This window comes from Ambystoma mexicanum, chromosome 4q, assembly GCF_040938575.1.
Source record: "Ambystoma mexicanum isolate Mex_15411 chromosome 4q, UKY_AmexF1_1, whole genome shotgun sequence".
Classification (NCBI taxonomy): domain Eukaryota; kingdom Metazoa; phylum Chordata; class Amphibia; order Caudata; family Ambystomatidae; genus Ambystoma; species Ambystoma mexicanum.
Genome location: NC_090928.1, coordinates 252,335,822 through 252,357,165, shown reverse-complemented (window position 1 = coordinate 252,357,165; position 21,344 = coordinate 252,335,822).

The window sequence follows — 21,344 nt, the reverse complement described above, 5'->3', positions numbered from 1 at the left end:
GCACAACTCTAGCATTCTTTCCTTCCTGTGGGAATTATGTTGATCATGTGCAATAGACAATGGTGAAATGCATATTGATACATTGAGTGCCGCAGTGGTTCAGAAGTTAGCTCAGTGTGTGAAGCACCCATTGCAGAGATGTGTTCATATGCACAATTAGAATATCACATTCCAGCAAGGCTGGCTGAGCCGTTCCTATGTCTGAAGTTTATACACCTGCCTGCATATGAACTTGCTTTTGCAGAACAACATCTGCTATTATCAGCAATGTACCTGCACCAGCTAGGGGTTGCTATCAAAACTACCACATCATCTGTATGGTGAAAGTGTAGAAATTGGTTTGTTCAGATGGGGTGTTGTAAAACCTAGGCAATCGCCTCCAACGATTGCATAAACCGTTAGACCAAGAGGTGAATAAGTATCCAATTTCAAGACTATGGAACAAAAGCGTTCATGCTTCGATCCTGGATTTGCCAGCAGACGATAGTGATCCTGGTCAAATCATCTAATATATCTTACATTTCTGTGCTGTCTTCTGTGAGGTTTTCCTACTTGAATGCTGCTAGTATCGTTTAGCCCATTACTTGATCTTTCTTCTTATGCAGGCCATTTGGGTGGAAGGGATGGTAGACAGAGAGCGGACCATATGTTGCAGGCCTCAGGCAAGCGTATTTTAAGGTCTGCTTCTTTGACCAAAAAAAAGGTTTTTGGTAAAAGTCAAAGGTTTTTATGTATGTTTATAAATGAAAATGTCACAAGCCATTGTTTATGAAGTATTTAAAGTTTTAAAATACAAAAAAGACAAACCCAGATAAAATGTGTTATATCACATCAATTGGTATGCTGGTTCTTGTATACTTCCCTTGATGATGGAGAGAATGAAGCTAGAATCATTCCTATTTTGCATAAGACCCTTCTATAATATTTTGTTTAAAAACCGTCATGTTTGGTAATGTGATTTGTGTATTTTCCAAGTTCGTTTTTTATAAAATGAGATTGTTTTAGTTCATGGTGAGAACTGGAAAAGAAAGTGTTCAAATGCAGAAATTGCAGAGTTGCCACAAATCCCAGCTTCGCCCCTTAACCAATGTGTGATCCTGGGCATCTCATGTAATCTTGCATTGCCTAACCTCTCAATATTGCCAGTCCCTAAACCTTTCAAAATTGTCAGCCCGTCAGAGTCATTTCTGATCTTCATAAAAGCCTTCTTCGTGGTTTCACTGTATTAATCGTGAGCATACTTATATTGCACACCACAGGTGTTTGTCCCTTTGATATCTAATGGTAACACTGGATCCCACTTCTAATCTCAGTCTGTCTGGATAAAGACCCCTTCCTGGTAGCTTCTAATCTGCCTCCACTATCCATGCTAGTGTATGTGTAGCGTTCTCCTTCCTTCCAATTGGTGGTCTCTAGCCATGCATGAGCACTTTTGCATTCTGTGAGGCAGCTAATGTGAGTTCTCTGTCTATTATGGGTTACATGTACCTTTTACATACAGTCCTGCATTAATACTACAGGCTGCTTACCTTCCTGGATGTTATTGATACAAAGCTATCCTGTATGTACTAGAAAATTAACCTCTTCGTAGACTGCTAATGTTGGTCTTCAAATGCTACTTATTTATCATTCTGAATGAAGAGGGCAAGGGGACTTAAAGGGAGCAAACGTGCTTATTATGCTGCGAGACAGCATATCAACCTATAGGTTGTGAGCGCGACGGGTGGGGGGCGTGACCAGTATTCTTGATCCCTTAATTCCTTTGGTTTGGTGGACGGGGGCCCCAAAATGGTTTAAGATGGCCCTGATCAAGACATGTACATGCTATAATCAGAGGTCAAAGTGTAATATAATGCAGGTTTGCCTTGGACTGAATAAAACATTGGGGGAAGGAAAATGCAGGTTTTACTTACAAACATTTGCTGACAGATACATAATCCCCATCCCCTCTACCCCTGCTAGAGTCAAAGGAATAACATGGAAAACAGCGAGAGGTGAGGTGTGTCTAGCTATAATGGTACCTTTGTGGAAGAGGTTTTTGTTTCCCTTGTGATAAACCCTAGTGAGGCAGAAACATGTCAAGTTAAACATCTTTGACAAATGCATGACTACCCATGTGAACAGATGGGATTGTGTGCAAATAGTTGTATCATACTGTATGTGAAGGAAGTCGTTTCTATTCTTCTAGAACTCTAAAACCATAGCCAACCTCACCACCAAATAGACCAGATTTGCTTGATGAATGTGTGCTAACTTTAATCTGCAGTACTGTATATTATCATTGCCTTTTTATATCCTACACTTTAGGTACCTGCGCAAGCTCATAGATGAGTTGCTGCGATGAGAGGACAGTTTGGGAGCAAAGGATAACCCTGTTGCATGATCAGTGTGAATATAGGTGTAATCTAATCTAGTATGCTCACCAGGCTTTGGGCTGGACTACTGCAAGGACGGTTACTGTACCATACTCTACTGTGCTTCACTCACCCGCTCTACCGTGCCCCAGTCCACCTTGCCCAACCCAAAACACTGTCCATTTCTTTCATCATATCCATGCCTTGCTCACACTCGTAGGCACCTCCCTATGATCGGCAACGTCAATAGGGAAAAGCATGTAGCCAACACAAGGGCCTGGATGAGGACTATGGAAGACTTCAAGGATGCCCTGTTCACAGACGAGACTGCAGTCACCCTTGAAAGATTCAATAGGATGACATTCAGAAAAAAAGGTACACTTTTCAAGTAAGCTCAACACAAAGAATCTGATCCAAGTGCATGTTTGTGGCAATAAGACGCCTGATTTATTTTGAGGTCATGACTGACATACTGCTTTAAAGAGATTAGGAAGGGGTTGTTGAAGTATGTGAGGGATAATTACGCAAATACACCCACTTATTATGCATCATGCAGAACAACGGTCCAGAGCACCCCACTACAGAGATTCAATTGGGTTGGAACTACCCCAGAATCTTGTGAGCTAAATCCAATTGAATTGATTCGGGCACAACTAAAGGGGTACCTTATGTGCATGTACAACTCCACCAATACAGCAGAGCTCTTGAATGACACCTTGCAGTATTGGTGGTAGCCCCTCACGTGCGCAAGGATAATACACCCTGTAGTCGTGGAGTGCAATAGGACCACAGCCAATACGTAATTGCACTGTGTCTCCCCCTCTGAATGCTCATGCCAGTTCCATACTGTACCAGTCGCCCAGTAAATACAGCACAATAAAGAAGTACACACGAGCTGTTGTAAAATGTTTTTTTGGTGGAGCAAGTACAGAAGTGCAGCGCAGCATGCTCAAGTATTCAGTAAAAGAAAAGATGTGCCTACTAGCTGTAAGTGGTGGTGTTCATACCCATTTCTTCGGAGGCACATTTCCTCGAGGTATACTTGTTCAAGATTTTAAACACATTTCCTCGCAAGTATATACGGGGGTTTGGCAGGAATGGTGGTCCTCAGAAGAATATGAAGGCCTGCCTTGCCTGATCCATCAAAATTCACTCTTTCATAAATGCTGAAATTTCTCCAAGTTACCAAAGGATTAAAATGGATGAATGCCATATTCTAAGTATTGATAATCACTTGCTCATCATCTGCTAAAATGGTTATCAGTGGCTATCAATAACACAACCCTTCCCAGGAATATCCAAGGAAGAATAGGAAGTCGAAGTAAGCAAGATTTAAGATGAAGAACATGAAGTAACAGTATAAGCAAGAGGGTTAGAAGCAAAGCACAAGAGTAGTGAGGGCTGGAAAAAGGCTGTAAACTATGAATTGGAATCAAGGAACTGAGGATTCAATTGTAAACTCGGAACAAGGAAACTCTGGACTGAGATCACAGGGACGGAACTGAAGACAAGTACTACGAAATAACTCTGGATAAAGGACTGAACTACAGATTAGAAAGAAGGAAACTACAAACTATAACTCAGGAATTGGCATCCAGAAAACTATGGGCACAGAACAAAGAACTGCAGGCAGGGATCAAGGGAACTCTGAGGAGAGAGAGCAGGGAAGCTGAAGGCACAGGAGTAGGGAAACAGCTGACAGGATCAAGGGGAAACTGGGCAGAGAAGGCGGCTGCAAAGCAGTAATCAAGGGGCTGAAAAGCAGAGAGCAAAGAAAAGCAGGGTACAGAGCAAAGGGCACTGAAACAGGAGCAGGTTTTGACAACCGGATGCACAGCAACAGAGTTCAGTAGGCAATGGTGGTTCAAAGAAGGGTCTGGAAACATGCTCCATTCAAGAGCAATGTGCTCCTGCAGGCAACTGCTTAAATACTGACACACCCTGTGCTGAAGCAGGCTAGTTAACAGCACTTGAAGTGCCACAACTGAATGTAATCGGGAGCTGGGAAAGTGAAAGCAGTACTGATTTATAGGTCTTCTGGGGATTGTAGTTCTCAGACTGCTGCATAGAAATAGCCAGATTTTGAGTACTGCCCAAAAAGGTAATCCTGGGATATACAGTTTATGCAAAGTAACATTGAAGTTTAAATAATATCAAATGGTAGCTAAAGTCAGAAATATGCATGAATATAGTTCAGAATAAATTGTGATAAGGCATTGTGGGCACCAGCTAGTCCACAGAGGGCTACTCTTAGAGTTCAGGTAGCAGAATCGTGGGTGGCTTCCATTAAGGAAAATATAATGGTCCAATATTTGGACGCATCAACACGTTGTAGCAGGGGGCAGTCTGACAAAGACCTGAAACAGGGAGCAAGCCCATATACAGTAATAGAGCAGAACGAAGGCACAATGTACTCTACCATTTGCTGTCTCCAAGCAGAATGGCGCAGCCAGCTTCCTGTTTCTGCAAGTGGGAGAATGGCAAAAAAAAGCGAGAGAGAGACACATACTCTGCTAAATACGGAGGACCTTTCTCTTCTGTGCCACCAGGGTAGGTTTGACAGGCACGGACATCAAAGCTCCCCAGAAAGCAGCCTGTTTGTACCACAGTTATTTGAGTGCTCTTCCAATCTCTGGCTGACCAAAATGGAGTCTGCATGAAAGGGAATGGGACCTGTAAAAGGTTTTTGCTGGCAGGGGCGGTAAGTAGTTGAGTACCCGAGATATATTGGACTATAGCCTGTGCTTTAAGTGGGCCGGGGCCTGCCGGGGCCGTGCCCCGGCAGTCTCCAAAAAGTGGGGCTGAGCCGGGGCCCTGCCGGGGCCCCCCGACCTCATCACGCCATGGCAGGACGCATTATCCCGCCGCGGCCGCAGCCGCGACGGGAGATGCGCCCACCACTTTAACGTCAGGCAAGCTGACAGAAGTGCCAGCCAGGCACACCGTTGCTGTGCCTGGCTGGCACTTCCGTCAGTCAGTGTAACTTTCTCTGATGACCCCTCATCCGAGGGGCCATCAAAGGAAGCTAGAGTCCTTTAGTGTTCCCTCGCCAGGTCACTGACCCTCAGCGAACCCGCTGGCTCCATGATCAAATATGCAGATTAGATCACGGAGCCCTGCGGGTTCGCAGAGGGTGAAAGACGCCTCAGGGTCTGTGATCTCTGCTCAAAGCAGAGATCACTGAGCTCGAGGCGCCTTTCTCCTTTGGCAAGGCTTTATAAAAGATGCCTTCAACTGTGTACGTTTAAGCCATCTTTTATAAACGTAGAAATATTTCTATGTTTATAACAGACTGCTTGAATCGTACACAATTCAAGGCATCTTTTATAAAGCTTTGTCGACGGACAAAGCCACCTTGGGTTTTGTCCGTCCTCAACGCTTTATAAAAGATGCCTACTTTTCAAGCCGTCTTTTATAAACATAGACATATGTTACAAATGTCTATGTTTATAAAAGGCAGCTTGAAAAGTACACAGACCATAGTAAGGTAAGCACACAAGTGTGCGTAATTTACTATGCTTTGTGCACTTACAAGCCACCTTTTATAAACATAGAAATATGTAACATTGCTATGTATATAAAACAAGGCTTGAAAAGTCACAAACCATAGTAGTACGCAAACAAATATATAAATGCTCAAATACATTTATATATTTGTTTGCGCACCTTACTATGATTTGTGCACTTTTAGGCCACTCCCACAATGGAAGCCACGCCCCCAAACCAGGGCCCCCCCTCAATTTCTTACCCCACTTAAAGCACTGACTATAGCTGGGTGTTTAAACTCTGGCCTTTGTGTGGGGGTGGGGCGGGGAGGTCAGTGACATGTGTACGCCAAGTTGTGGTGTCCTCCACATCTAAAAGCACACTTGGCAATGGTTTCTTAAAATGTCAGGCTTATTCGAGCAATGCCATTTGTACATGTACCTGGTGGTTCATATTTCTCCCTGATCTAACGCCATGTTCAGCAGCTACCAGAGAGGGCAATGCCAGTGTACATCAGTTAGTCAAGTGGTGGCCTTTATTTACGAAAAACAGACCTTTTTGTTCTTATCCATGGTGGGCCAGAGGACCATGTTTGATTATACTTATTTTATTTAGTATGATCGGGTTATTTGATAACCTTTTATATAATAATTACGAGTCTACAGTGATCAGCAAATGAAACATCATATAAATGAAGAGGAATTTCAGTGCATTTGTTCAATCTTTTCATCGATTGTGGTCCAAAGGCTCATATATAGCCTCGTAGTTATTTTTGCCTTTATACTACACTAATACAAAATCAAACCTCAAAATATTGCAATACATGTTTGATTGTTTTTGCAGCAGTCTCTAACCTCACACAAAGAGCTCGACAAGAAAGACACTCAAAGGACAGAGAAATGAGTGCAGCGGTTGGTGATCACAAGAAAGTGAACAAAAAATGCTACAAAGAGACAAGAAGAGCTCCAGAAGAGGCTTAGTCTAACAAGACGTATGGGTAGTGACAATACGGTGCCGGGTGGGACAGTCAAAAAGGGCTTCAGTGTGGGAGCACATTTCACTTGGCCAACTCAGCGTGATGTCCAGGGATCAGAGCGGAATATCACAAGTGCTCGAAGAAAGGCCATTTTGCCCCCTGTTGTGAAAACCTTTTCCATAAGGGTATTCACGAGATTCATCTCCATGAGGAGGACAACTAGGAGCCACAGTGGCAAGAAGTGGAAGGTGTCAGTTGGTCAGTTAGTCAATTGGGGTCCAGACAGAGGAGTGGAGAGAAACTGCATGCTATGCTGAAGGTTGATGGGATGGTACAACGTCCTTTCATCGCGGGATGTTTTTCGCTGGGTTTTTTACTGCATTTTTTTTTCCTAAAAATCCCATAGAATTATTTAGGGGGGATTGGGGTATGGGTGTTTGGGAATAAATACAAATTAAAGAAAATGGGGTGGTTGGGGTTGCGGCACTCCCCCAAAAATAGTTAAAACATTTTGATGGGTTTTTCGTCAAAAAAAAGAAAAGAAATCGCAGTAAAAACCCTGCGAAAAAACATCCCGCGATCAACTGACATGGAACTGATGGGATTGGAGTGATGATGCTCATTGACTCTGGACCGGACTACACCAACTGACAATAGTGCAGGGTCACTGGAATTTGGAGGTGTTGCCTTGGACTTTCCAAATGTCAGCGCCTGTGCACTGGGGGGTGTAGTGGTGAGCATAGACAGAATCACCAGCCACTAAAATGTTTGTAACTCAGGCTAAATCTGCAGCCATGTATGGGGTAGTGGTGACTGTAACAAACTAGGGTTGGTGGAGAGAATCATATTAAAGACATTTCTGGGACTTCCCAAATCCTCACCAATACCTACTCTTTACATGGAATTGGGATTGAGACCAATCAGAGAGAGGCCAGCACTTTTGTGGTTGAGGCTTTGGTCATCTAATGAGCTAAGAAGTTACCAAGATGATGTCCTCCACATTCTGGAGGCCAAACATAGTAAATCACTGCCATGGTTCAACCATGTTTTTTAATAAACGTTGGGACAATAGGGCCTTTCACATCTATGGCTAAAACCTCAGGCCATTAAAAGAGCACACTGCTTGGAAGCGAAGAACCTTTCCAGATCTGTGTCGGAGGCTGAATTAGCAATTGAATGCTGGCTACTCTCAGGGGGTCCCACATATCTAGCAGGTAAGATAAGACCGGGTTTCGAGAGTTATTTAGATATGATAAAACCTCAATACTTGCGTAACCTCTATGTGAGGTTTAGAATCTCTAACTTAAATCTTGCTAGTATTACTAAGAAGTGGGCCCCCAATGGGAGTGGCCTATGCCCCATGTGTCCGGCAGCAGAGGAGACCCAGCCTTACTTTCTCTTTTTTTCGTGTTGGTTACCAAGCCCCCAGAAGGAGGCTTTTGATTTTCCCCCTACTGATCGAAAATGGTGTACACAATATAGACTCTGCAGAAATTGTAACAGAGGTTTGCCTAATGTATCACAATGGTCCAATGTGAACCCGTAGGGAGGCCTTTTATACGATTAGTCGCAGGTAGTACTTTTAACAAGATTCAAATAGATCTTTTTAGAAACTGGAATTCCCAGTATTGGCGAATGAACTCAATTTCGTATAGTTGTGTTATTTAAAAATGGCAAATTTGTGTTTTTGTTTATGTAATTGTGGCTGCATGACACAGTGTTGAATTAAAAGTATTTTTGAACTGAACTGGGTACATATGCCAGCATTGAGGAACATGACCAGAGCCTAGTGAGGGTTTTGCAGATTTTAAACCGGGTAGGGCTTACATTACAGAAGGAAAAATGCTGCTTTCAGGTAGAATCCATAGGTTATCTAGGACACAAGTTGAGTGCAGCTGGGTTGGAGCCTAAGAGTAATCTGGTGACTGTCATATTGAATCGGAACCACCTACAGACAAACGATTATGGGCCTCATTATGGACCTCCTTCTCCCCCTCCACCACTCTCTCTCTCTCTATATGTGTGGTGTTCCCCAGGGCTCTATCCTCTTGCCTTGGCTTTTCAACATATACCTTGCACCTCTTGCTCTCTTGATCTCTGCCTTCTCTCCTCATTTCCAGTGTTACACAAATGACACCACTATTCCTCAAGTTCCCCTCTTCCTCTACCTCATCCTCCTATCATCCATGACTGCCTGTCAGCTATTCAGTCTTGGTGCACCTCCAATTATCTCTGTCTTAATGCCAGTAAGTCTGAGATCCTTCCATTCGGGGCACCTGCTCCCCGTTTTCCTCCTGCACTCTTGCCACCCTCTATGGGCAAACCTCCCTCTCCTTCCACTGAGGCCAGAAGCCTTGGGGTCATCTTCGACTCCTCTCTCTCCTTTACTTCTCACATCTTGGACCTTGCCAAGAAAGCCCACTTTCAACTTCACCTCTTTAGGGGAAATCCCCCTTTCCTCACCTTGCCCCAGAAGCGCCGTCTCTAGAGCTCTGGTCCTCTCCAGGCTAGATTACTGAACAGCCTCTTCCTCAGTCTGCCTCTTTCTTCGCACTGTCCTCTTCAACTAATCCAGAACAGGGCTGCCAGACTAATCCTTGGCCTCAAGCCCTGGAACCATATCTCTCCAGCTTTAAAATCTCTCCGCTGGATCCGGCATGGATCGCAACATAATCCACAAGGCTGTCTAGGATCTGGGACCACGCTACCTGCAACTCTCTCTCACTAAATACTCTCCTTGCAGATCCCTTTGATCTTCTGGCTCCAACTCTGTTGATCAAATGCTTCTCCAAGCAGAGAGCTGGGGCAGATCTATCTCCTCACCTAGCTCTCTCCTATTGAACAGCCTCCCTCTCTCTGCCTTGAACCAGACCACCTCCAGTTCCGCAAACCACTCAAGACCTTTCCATTCTCCTTCCCTCTCCCCACCCCATGCTAACCATCCCCTCTGTTGCTGAGATTGACAGCCTGGTCCTCATGAGTGCTATAGGGTCCTGACCTTCTGCCCAATCACCCCCAGCAACCCTCTCTGCACTGCCCTCTGGGCCCACACCCGCCTGTTGGGTGGTCTGTCTCCACTTTGCAGTTACCTGTTGGGTGGTAGATCTCGTTCCTCATCTGGGATGTCCCTGCCCATGCACTTACCTGTTGCCTCACCAATGAGCACCTCTGGCACTTCCTCTCCCGAGGGGACTGTAATAGCACTTACCCCCACCCCACCCCTTTTTTCCTTTTTCTTTTCACTGCACTTGCACACTCCGAATGTCACAAGGCCTACTAGGACCGCTGTCTGTTTCTGTTAATTCATTGTCATTTTGTTTATTTGCTCCCTTGTTCGCTTGTGGCACTTTGAAACACTGTCTTGTTGTGTAAGTGGCTTATAAATATCCAATTTAAAAAAACAAATAAATTCCATGTCGGCCGGGCCTGTAAAAAAGTGCTGGTATTGATCTATACCAGCACTTTACTGAACCGGCCAAATACAGATTTGCCAGTGGGGCCCCTGTGTTACCTCCTGCTAAGAGCTGGAGGTAAGGCATGCACCCTACTTGCAAAAAAACCCCACCATTATTGGCACTGGTATTGCCAGTGCCAGTAATGACAGCAAATCCCCTCATGGAGTCCTATGTAAGAAAGGGGTCATCTGTCATTGGAGGAAAGAGTGTCAGAAGGAATTTGATGATGTGAGGCAGGGCACCAGTATTAGGTAATTCTGATGCCAGGTGCGAGACATTTGTCATGACGGAGGCCAGTGAGTCAGGCTTTGGAGATATACTCATGCAAAGGCAAGAAGGAGTGGAGAAAACCATAGCATTTGTGTCCTGAGTGTTGAGGGATGTTGAGATACACTTCACAGTCATTGAGAGAGATTTTCTCAGTATAGTGTTGACAATCAAGAAGTTCAGGGTCTTTGTGTGGTAGGGCATTCACAGTATATACAGACCACAAGCTTTTGGTGAGTGTATTTATTTATTGTTAGTGTGTTATAGTTAAAATGTGAACTTTTTACAACATAATATTAACAAACATACAATTTACTTCTACAAAGAATTCCTTCTTTACAATAACATATACAAATACACCCACTTACACATAAAACAATACTAAATTAAAATAAAACAAGTAATACCTTGCTGTAAAAGATGTTCCTGCAAGTAAAAATTGAATGTTCATAAAATTGTAATACAGAGGTCAATATAAAATCAAAGAATGTATTCTTTATCATGTCTCCAAATGGTCATTAAATTTTCAAACTACGGCGATATCCTGGCAAAGAAGCATTTCCAATATAGCAAGTAAATTGGTATGTGTCAACCAGACAATGGCTAACTGTATGCCCGTTACTCATCAACCTAATTTATCAGAAATGCCTGCTCCAACGCTCAGTTTATTTCGAGCCCAAGTGTATTATTGAGCAAACTTTGGTTTGGTTTCGAATAGCTGCCATATCCTGAGCGATGCAATATTTAAGGCTTTGCTGTTACCGAGCAAAAAGCGTGGACAAAATGTACTTGTTTTATTAATATCGCAGTCATGCACACATTTCTCCAGGTGACACATGTAATCATGATACATCACCTGGCATCTAGTAATATCTTTTGGTTTCATCAATATGTGCCAATTTACATAACCTACATGTTCTATAAGACATAAGGATGCCCAGTCGAGGGCCACAAACAGCAAGGGTAGGCAGCTGCTTTAACCTCATAAGCATGACAAACCGATATGGAGAGGGACGTTGGCACATATTTTGGAGGGGACAGGTAAGTGTCATGTTTACATAATCTCTTAGCGTTTTTAGCGAAGCTATATGTTTGTAATTTTTATTCCAGTCCCATAACTTCAATTTTCTCTCAAAGATCTTTATCATCTGATAATCATCCAACTCGCAATTGGGGGTCCATCCAATGGTTTGGACCAAGTCAAAAATGAGCCTTTCGTATTCGTGTAATGGAGATCCAGCACATTCGACTAGAGAGTTACCAAGGATTTTGAGCAAGGGGCACGCTAGAGTTTTCAGTGCTTTCAGATACAGGATTCCTCGCCTGGGCAAGACAAGACCTACCAATGAGGTTAAACCCAGCTCTAGCCGAATTGCCTCCACCGCCACACACAGTGGTAGACCTAAAGGTCACCACCAGATTTTACCTTCAACATGATTCAACCAAGCAAAGGTACTTTCGTAGATCTCCTCAGGCCCGTAAAAAATAGACAGAATACAACACTGTTTGTAAATCATTATTACACCCGTCAAACTATAAGAAGCCAGGGTTGGATTGGCCCCTCAGCCTTTTGGCCCGTGGCCGGGCCGAAATTGTCCCTGGGGAGTGGGGGCCAGGGGCCGGTTTCTGGCCATGCCTGGGCCGGTTTGGGCAAAATAAAAAATTTGGGGAAAAAAAACATTTTTTTCTCCAATTATTTTCTTTTTCTTCAAAAAGCCTTTCATCCTTCTTAGGTCGATAAATGAGTACCAACACAGGTTGAGTGATATTGTATGCATATTTGTTCTATAAAAAAGAGCTTAAGCATAGTGCTATACAATAACATATCATTTGGCCTTGGACGTCTGCTTGCATTCACAGTAATTTAGTGTACTTAGGAACAATGCTATTTGATGCCACTTCTTGTTTTGTCAAGGGGTGCAAGGTCGTGTTTCATCCTTCCTGTCATCATTGTCAATGGTCGCGAGGCGAGGTGTGGGCCACATTTTTTTGGGTGACCGGGCCTATTTCTTGTCCTAGTCCGACCCTATAAGCAGCTGTACGTCATGACATTTTTTTTGACCATTTTGATAAGCGCAGTTCCCCTTTTACTTATACTAGTGCCCAGTTCCTTATTGTTATGCTTAGTGCTGATTACATACCCCAGATAAGGACGTCTGGCTCAGTCAACATACATACATTTGGTTTCATCTTTATTGAGTACCAGCCCATTCTCTTTTGCATAGGCTCTCAATTATTTATCTGACCTTGTTAGGCACATAAGTGTATGGTCAGCCAATATCACATCATCCCCATAGCACATCCAGATATGATCTTGGCCAATTTTAGGTGACACATTGTTCACTCTAGACAGACGGCCCGAAAATCAGCAAGGTACAGGTTGAACAGTTTTAGAATGGATTTCTAAACTCGGCTCTGGTGAATAGATGTTTAAGAGGCCACCCTTGTTAGTGAAACAGCGAACACTGCTGGGAAGATAGCCAGACCAATTCACAGTAGATTGGAGAACAGTCAAGGATAAATCGCAGCAGGAGTGGGGATGATCTGTGGTCTTCAATAAGCACAAAGTTAGACACCAAGAATTACCCTTAGACAGCAGTATATGAAAGTATATAATTTATTAGCCCCAAGAACAAACGCAAATGCCCCAAGAACAAACGCAAATCGAATAATGAAAAGCACAGTAAAATCAGCACTCAAACAGCACACTGTAAATATTTTACATAGTCACTTTGCCTGGATTCCGCACTTTACCGCATTCACCAAACTTTATAACATTGACAATCTTCAGAGATGGATAACCCTAACTTTCTAAGTCCAGCCCTACGATGAATTGAGCCTAGTGCTCAATGTTAGTTGTGCGTGTAAAAGCACTTGGTTGTGCATAAAGTCACAAAGTACAATATTTAAGGAGCTGGCAAAGTTAGAGACAGGATTCTGAAGTGTGGAAAACAGGTTCCGAGAGTCAGGGGAGGATATGCTATGGAGAACAAAGCTATTTCAAACCTTCGGAGGACTTCAGGAAGCGGGGGCTACCCAAGCCGAGGACCACAAACGATCCTGTGTGCGTAAAAATGCAATGGATGAACTAGGGGCAACCGGTAAGTGGTTTCAGTACTCACCACCCTTAGCTCACTCTGGGTCCAAACTTGGCAGGTCTGGAGAGGGTCGACTGGAGTACGATTTCCCACCATTGATTTGGCTTCAAAGTGCACAGGTGCTGCGGGTGCCATTTACACTAGGAGCTGCATCTCTCATCTCGATTGCAGGACAAAGAAAACACCAATGCAGCAGGACTCTGGGCACTTGAAGAAAGGCGGGAAAGTCACCAGCAGTGACTGTCACTGTTGCAGTGTGACACAGAGGCACCCATCTCTCTCACGGCCCATAGCAGCTGGGATGATGGAATTCAGCAAGAAGGTGCTTTGCAGTGCAAGCTAGGATTTCCCCAAAGCTCAAGGCAAGACTCGATAGGACAATGCTCCTGCACGGGTGCCAATGTTCAAGCTGGACAGTCCACTGGATGGCCCAGGGACACTTCCGAGAAGGCTATTTTGCATGGCAACCAGAAGACGTCAAAAGTGATTGGTCCCACCACTCCAAGTGGTTGGAGCACCTTGCAGGTCTTCGGAGATCGAGCGCAAAGCAGGGCTCTACCGGGACAACAGCGGGCTCAAGGTGCCAACCTTCTTCTGCGTAGTTTCGGATAGTCCTTCAGTCTACTCGGCTCTTCTGGATACTTGGCTCCATCTTCAGGCCAATTCAGACCTGTTTCAGATCTGTGCGTCTGCATTCAGGGCCCATCCTCCTATCCACAAGTCAAGTGAGTGCTTGCACCCAGCTGGCCAATGAGGAGATCTGCCCCACTCATGCATGGCAGCAGTGGTGCAATTAGAGACCACTGTGGCTCTCGTCCTCATGCACACACCAGACATCCTGGCACTAGTAGTGTGGATTGGTGCCACATAGTCCCAGCCCACTTCCTGGGTACCTATGCACGTGACCTGCAGTAGCCTGATAAAAGCGATGACTTTCACAGGCAACTGCATGCCCAAATAAGGAATTCCCAGGTCACAAGGACCACAGGGAAGGCCAACGGATAAAATGGCCAAAGGAGAATACAAAAGACCTTGTAGCACAGTCATGATGGACACTAGCCAGTCATGAGCCAAAAGCAATAAGCGCGGTATGGTTAGGTAAAATGTAAAAATATGTGAAAAAGCTTCTGCTGCCACCAGTCTACTCCTACGCACATTGTCCAGTTACCAAAAAATCCTTAGTGGATGACTAGGGCTCGAAAACGCAAGGACCCCATTACCCGGTACAGTAATGCACATTGCGTAATGAAATACGGTTGCCAACAGTGGCAACAAATTAGAAAGACTAAGAGAAACAAAGTTTCTCAGTACTGACAGCCTGAAGGACGTGTCAGTTTCCCCATAACAATGAGCGAAAGCCCAGTGGAGTGCAGCTGAAGGCTGTGCTCCACTCTCAGAAGTCAGGACAGGAGGCTGCAACAAAAGCAAAAGGATGTCCCCAAAAATAGTGGTAAATTAGCAGCACTTGAAATTTTCCTTAAACAGCAGAGGCGCAAGCACCGCCCCCATTTAAGTCCTTTATGGGTAAGGATATCCTACGTTCAAGCGCCTGTACTGTTGAACCTTACCCAGATACCAGTATCATTATGCAACTCCACTAGCAAATTGAGCAGATTATATTATAAGGTAGATACCAGCTCACAAATTATGAGCAAAGGGGATGCCTATCCACAGAGTCAAATGCTGAGGGATCAGCCCTGGAGTTTTTCTTAAATAATTATATGGGCACAGCCTTTTTCCATGCACTTGCAATTTTCCCGCCATCAAGTACCTTAATAAATAACATGATAAGGATAGATGCCCAGAAATCAGGGTCTCTACGTAATACTTCATTAACTGGGCCGCTAGGCCCTGGTGCCTAGACTGTTTTAATTTGCTTATGGCAATAAGGATATTTGCTTTGTCAAACCTCCAACTAAGTGCATCAGGGATTGGTTACTGTGGCAGCTGTATTGCCCTTAACCTCTTTCAGGGTATTACAAAATTATTGGTATTACCATTTCGTAATATCTCAAACATCTTTTCCCAATGGGCATTTTAATGAAAAGAGCAATCTTCTCACCCAATTATTATATTGGTTCTTTCTTTTCTTTATCAAACCTCCCATCTCAGTTTCACCCAGTCGCGTCTCATGTCCTGCCTTAGAAGGCGTTGGGTGTCCCTTATGTTTCTATCATACACACAGGGGTGCCCCTGTCCCTGCGTAACTGAATATGAACCCCCCCCCCCCCCACTAGCTCTATAATAGAAGCCCATTCTTTAATCCAGTATACTATCTGATTGGCCGTCAATCCCTACAGGGCAAAGACAGTAACCTCTTCAGATGCCTCCAACTGGCGGCTAAATGCAGCCAAGTTCTTATCTGTCCAGGATATTGGATTCCAGTCCTGTTTGTGTCAATGTCACCAACCATAAGTTTTGTGTAGTATCCCAATCCATTCTAATTTGTAAAATAATGGATGCAGGATCACTCTAATTGTTAAATTCTACAAGAAGGCATTTGGCCCACTCCAAAACCCCTGCACTTATATAAAAGTAGTCATCGGTCGCCTTCTTGTCTCCACACCACCATTTGCAATTTCCAGGAGTACCATCCATAAAGCACACATTTAACATTATAGGGTCCCCCTCCTCCATACATTGGGACCAGTGTTTCCCTTGTCAATTTTCTTATGAGTCAAATTGCCGTTTGCTTCCACATAATTAGTTTCTACTACTACTACTTCCTGAGTATCTGGGCAGTGTGAGTTTAGGTTGCCCACCCGGTATAACCTCGCCGTCACTGTCATCAGGCTGCTGATTGATTAACAGGTCAACTATAGTCTCATGGTTTGATTCTGTAAGGGAGCCAACCCTGGGATCATAAACATTGAGGAACAACAATTTCTTCCATACTTTGGCCACCTTTGGAATCATCTCCGCCGCTAATACATTAGCATCACATGATGTAGTCCTATAATAAGGCCATCCATTGGATGACCTTTGTGCACTTTTCAGCAACAGATTGATACGTTATATCTCTGGTCTCGGGAGGATAGCTCAGGGGAACGAGCTCACCTTGGAAGCAAGACGACCCTGAGGGTCTGTGCTTAGAAACCGCTGGGTATTAAGCGCATTATAAATAACCAATTATAATTATTGCCTTCAAAGTAATATGAAGTCGTAAGCCAAGATTCTTGTAATAAGATGTCAAACTTTGACAATAAATTGTGGCACTTGGGAAGTGCCTATGACCCCTCTTATTCCACGTTAGAATCTTACCTATAAATGGTCTGACCAATGTTTTAGCTGGGAGAGACCCTGGTAACCACTCCCATTCCTGCACACCTTCGTTGTTACAGCCCCCAGCATTTTCTCCAACTACCATCCTGCCAGTCCTATTAATAGTTATCTTTAGGTCCTCACTTTGTGAGTTCACAAACGCACGTGGTCTCGCGGCCTTTACCATAATATAGGCAGCCAAGTCGTAGCCCATTTGCAAAAATGTCAACAAATGCGCTCTTACCAAGGCGACAGTCTTGCTGGCCCAATCGTATACCCATGTAGTAGGTGTAATTGCATGTTCAACAAACTCAAAGTCAATATCTCCAGAAACTAAGCCACCCAAGGGAGGAATTAGTGAAAATAAATGCAAAATGAAAGCATGGTTTAAAGGCACGTCGCCTCATATTACTAACTGACAATGACAAGCAGTCACCCTTCAACGTGGCACTACGTGCGGGAGCAGTTCTCACGGCATCTACAAACTGCTCCCTTTGTCGGGATAAATGATAAGAACAATCACTCGTCTGTCTTCTGCCAGCCTAATCAGGGGTAGAAGATCTGTCTCACTATTGGCCAACTGGCTATCATAGCTAGATATGTCATTAGGCCCAATCTCATTGATACCAGGAAGCAAAACAAAAGAGGTAATGGCTGGAAGGTTTGGAATCAACCCTAACCTCTGGCATTGCTCTGGGCAACCCTCCAGACCATCATTATTTGCCTGCCAAGCTATTACAAATGGGGAAAAACCATATGCAAATCAGGCATGGCCCCACCCCAAAAGGGGCAGTCCAGCCCAAACTGCTTGGTCACATCCCTCCTGCATGAGACCACAAGCATCCCCTACCATGTTTCGGGCTAGTTGGGCCTCATCAGTGAGGAGTAGCTTGGCTCTGTAGGCCGAGCAGGCACAGGACCATTTCTGGGCATACCCGTCCCACTCAGGGGGAGGGGCGGAGACTTATGCAAAACAAAAGCGGTGATGACTGGAAGGTTTGGAATAAATCCTAACCTCTGGCATTGCTCTGGGCAACCCTCCAGACCATTATTTGTCTGCCAAGCCATTACAAAAGGGGAAACACCATATGAAAATCAAGCTTGGTCCCACCCCAAAAGGGGCAGTCCAGCACAAACTGCTTGGACACATCCCTTCTGCATAGACCACAAGCAACCCCAGACATGTTTCGACCATGTTGGGCCTCATCAGTGAGGAGTAGCTTGGGTCTCTAGGCGCAGCAGGCACAGGACCCACGTCTGGGCATACCCGTCCCACTCGGGGTAACTTAGCCATTTTTACCAAGAGACTGCTTTTTCATCTGGCGTTTTAACCACAAACTTGGTTAAGTCTGCAAGTTTCTTAGACACACTTTTAAAGCGCCGATTGGCCTTTTTCTGCAGTTGTTTTGATACGAAAAGGCAAAGAAACTGTCAGGCTTTGCATCAAGTGTTACCCTATTAAGAGCTTTATTAGCATTCCTTTTGGATTTTTGTATATTTCGTTTAAGTGCCAAGGACGAGGTATCTCATCCTTGGGATTACCTCCATGTTGCCAAGGACGAGATACCGCGTCCTTGGCACTTAAGGGGTTAATGAAATAGAAAACGTTAGACGTCATTGTATGGTGATATACCAAAATCACCAAAAAAGGCCTTGGTACTGGGGGGGGGGGGGAAACCCATGGCAGTTAAGTGGTTAAGTCTTTGGTTCTCCTTCCACGTGTTGCTCTACTGCATTCAAGTGGCACACGGTTGATAAATAGGTTGGTCGCATCAGTGGGGTCTACGTTAATGATAGAATTGGCAACAAGACCATCCAAAGTCGGAAGGATTTGAGTAGCGTCAGGAGTAGGGGCCACACTAGTAGCACGGATTGCGTCTTTTCCATACGTCGCAGTATAGTTCCCTGTGTGCTAATGTCCTCGTGTTACATCATTTCAACACACCCACGTCCGTTTCAAGGTGTTGATTGCCTTCTTCAGCGCAATCCAATTGCGCTTTGTTAAATATTTGTGATTGGAGTGAGTAGCACAAATTGAGAAGGGAGTTTTTGTCGATATCAATGCACTTGGAGCCAGTAAGTAAGCTCTGGCTGATGTTTCAGATCAATGGGCTGCTTGTTAATTTCCTTACTGGAGCCCCCACCAGCACCCCCATCACAAAAAATCTGTAATTTTCCCTTTGGTGTCTGCGGTCACAGCCCTAGGCAGTTCATTAGCACTAGGATTGGTCGCACCCAAGACAATATCCCAGGGATCGATGTTCCTGGTTGTTGGGATTAGGGTTGTCTCTTCGGAGTGAACTGTGATGTGTGACCCTCCCATGTGTATTGCCCTTTTAAGCTGTTGGTCCCTCCCAATGTGTAATGGCCTTTTAAGATGAGCCATGACTGTGTCATGGCCCAAGCTAATAAAAGGAGCAGCTGCAGGCACGTGCATCAGAACGGCTGCAGACTCCAACCATGGAACATCTGTTGTCTCCATCTCTCATTCTAGGCCTGCAGGCCTACACCGTGTGATCATGGTTCTGCCGCCCTTGCCTGCAGGCCCACGCCGTGTGATCAGAGACCCGCATGTCCCTGCTGGTCTGGGCCCCCCAGACCAGCCTGGTGCCCTGGGTCCAGCCCAGGCACCCACTATCCAGGATGCTGCCGGCATCGCAGCTGCTCCGGCACCCAGGCTGTTTCCCCACAGCCTGACAGAGCCCTGCCCTACAACATCTATAAGTCCGAGTGACCCTGACACACCAACATGGTGCTGGGCCCCCATTACCAGTGAAGCCTGAGGAGCGGCATCCACCGCTCTGGAAAAGAGTGGCGGATGCCATGCCTGGCGCTCTGCCGGCGGATCCTCCCTGGCTGCAACCCTCCGAGAGGAGGGTGCTCGTGCAGCCAGGGTCGGGTGCGCCTGCAGCTCCCTGCGGCATCCGCCACGAAAAGAAGGGAGAACGGGAGCGGCCGCTGCCACGTGTGGAGACTGTTACAAGTCGGTAAGGGAGTTCCTGGCCCCCACCGTAGCGCTCCGTGAGCCCCGGGCCTCCCGCCTCTTCAAGGACACACACTGAGACAAAGTTCTCTGCTCGTGCTCCCCGGTCACGAATGCCGCGGCCGGGAACGCCCCCTTTATTAATAGTGCATGCGGTGGCGTGCAACGTCACACCACCGCGTGCGTTCCCTTAAAGGAACCGCACCACACTCTTCCTTTTTCATGAGGACACAAATAAACAAAACCATAACACTACATAACTCCAACAACTACTTTAAGACACTAACCCCTTAACCCAAATAGCTAACTCCCCACTCAGCAGATAACCCCCTTTCATAGTCTATGTGATGAAAGGACTACTGCTCTGCAGGGGTACAGTGATGAGTAGTGGCTAAGCCGCCCACCCAGCCCTACACTACTACTAAACCAGCAGTGATCCCAACCAAAGGTGAAACAGACGCACCCAGACAGGTATGCCTCCTTCATGACTTTTGCTAGCGCAGGCCGAGGGCAGCCTACATCTTCAGGCAAGGTGTGAGCTTTAGTCAATGTTTCCAAAATAATGTTCAATCAAGATTCCATAAAAATATAGGAACTTGAATAAAACAATCAGTGCAACAAACTAACCAAAACACCCTAAACATCTACCACTGTAAAAGAAACAGAGAATTCAGTTGCACTCTGGGTTGATCAGCAGCAGTGTTCAGACAAGAGACTTAACGAGATCACCACTTCAATGACATTTCTTTGTAAGAAAAAGGTAGAGAAGGGGTCTTAAAAGTAACTACGGTCCCGAAATGTAGGACAGGGCCCCTTCACAGGTTTGTCACTGGGGTGCAGGGGGCAACAGTGTTGGGGCAGGCCTCTCTAAACTTGCTCAGGCAGTGATTCAGTGTAGGGTTGGTGAGCGGGATGGGGCAATCCTAGCAGTGAGGGCACATGCGTTTGGGACAGGTAGGCAATAATCGGGATTGGTGTAACTCACAATCTTTGCAATGTGCTCAGCCATGTTCCTTGGCTTCTGGGTTGGGAGTAAGCCTTACAAGGCAGAACAACATGCATCCCCATAGACTTCCAAGCCAGTCACATTTCACTATCTCACATTACGAGGATCACCGTCTTTCTCAGATTGTATCCCATAGCAACAAAAAAGCATTTATGATTTGACAGAAGAGGGGATGGGTCAGTCTGGAAATGCCACTCATTACCATAAACTACATGCTAAGCGTTATAAGGGGCAACAGCCTTTGCCTGCTTGAAATGTGAGGCACCCATTTCAACTTCCTTAATACTTTGGCTGGCAGGAGGAGACATACCTCAAACCTCACTAACATGCTTCGCTGCTGTGTTCAGTGGTCTGCTGGGAATTTTGACCCAAACTCCTCTAACACAGGGGTTCACCGGCACACACCAAAAAATGAATATGTGAAAGGTACCATCTCTGGAGAACTGGACGTACTGGTA